The following is a 975-nucleotide window of genomic DNA, read 5'->3' on the forward strand; positions in this document are numbered from 1 at the left end:
GGGGTGGAGTAATTCCTAAAATCAGGCTCTTTTTATACAGAAGGCTCAGATCTACTTTTGTTACATTGACCACCCCCTTGGTTGGCGTATCCTTCCACCAATTAATGTAGTCCGTCCAAAAAAAAAAAAAAAGAATTCTGGGAATCCAGCCCACTTTACACAGGAGCCGGCTCTACTTTCAAAGGACAGCTACCGAGTATCCTTCCACCACAAAAGTAGTCCCTCAAAACTGGACCCTTTTTATACAGGAACCGGATCTACTTTCAATATATACTGATTGTGTGTCCTTCTGCCAAAAAAATAGTCCCTCAAAAAAATAATAGCTGAAAACCAGGCCCTTTTCGAACAGAAGCCCTGTGTCGTTCCTCCATTACTTGTGTGTGTCCATCCGCCAAACAACAAAAGGTAAAATAGCCCCTTAAAAATCTGAAAATCAAGCTCCATCATATTCGGGTACCGGGACTACTTCCTTTGTCATCTTCTTGCACTCTGTTTTGTGGCCTTCCACCACAACTATAGTCCCTGAAACGCACATGGGAAAGTTGTGCCCTTTAAATACAAGGGCTGGGCCTTATTACACCCCCTTCTGTCTTCTTCCACTCAAAAGAAGTAGTCCAGTCCACCGAACAAGTAGAGATCATCCCCTTATCTCCTTTGTATCCTATCCCCGGCAGATGAACGCCAGCAAAAATAGTCCCTCCAATAAGCATCCTGAAAGTCATGCTCTATGTTACGGGCCAGAACTTCCCCGCCCTCTCCCTGAGCTTTGTATCCTTCCGCCGTCTCGGCAATGGCCTCTCCCAAAAAAGACGAATAAAGCTGCCAAAGTGGCTTGGGTTTCTCTGAATGACCAAAGGCGGCGGGTGTGACTTTAGCACTGGGGGGCGGCACCTGGATGGAACAGCCAGTGGGGTAGAGCTCTGCAAGCCCCACCCCTGGGCGGAGTCCTGCCACTTAGTGGGCAGGGCTTGGAAA

The sequence above is a fragment of the Malaclemys terrapin genome, chromosome 21 (genome assembly GCF_027887155.1).
Source record: "Malaclemys terrapin pileata isolate rMalTer1 chromosome 21, rMalTer1.hap1, whole genome shotgun sequence".
NCBI classification, from domain to species: domain Eukaryota; kingdom Metazoa; phylum Chordata; order Testudines; family Emydidae; genus Malaclemys; species Malaclemys terrapin.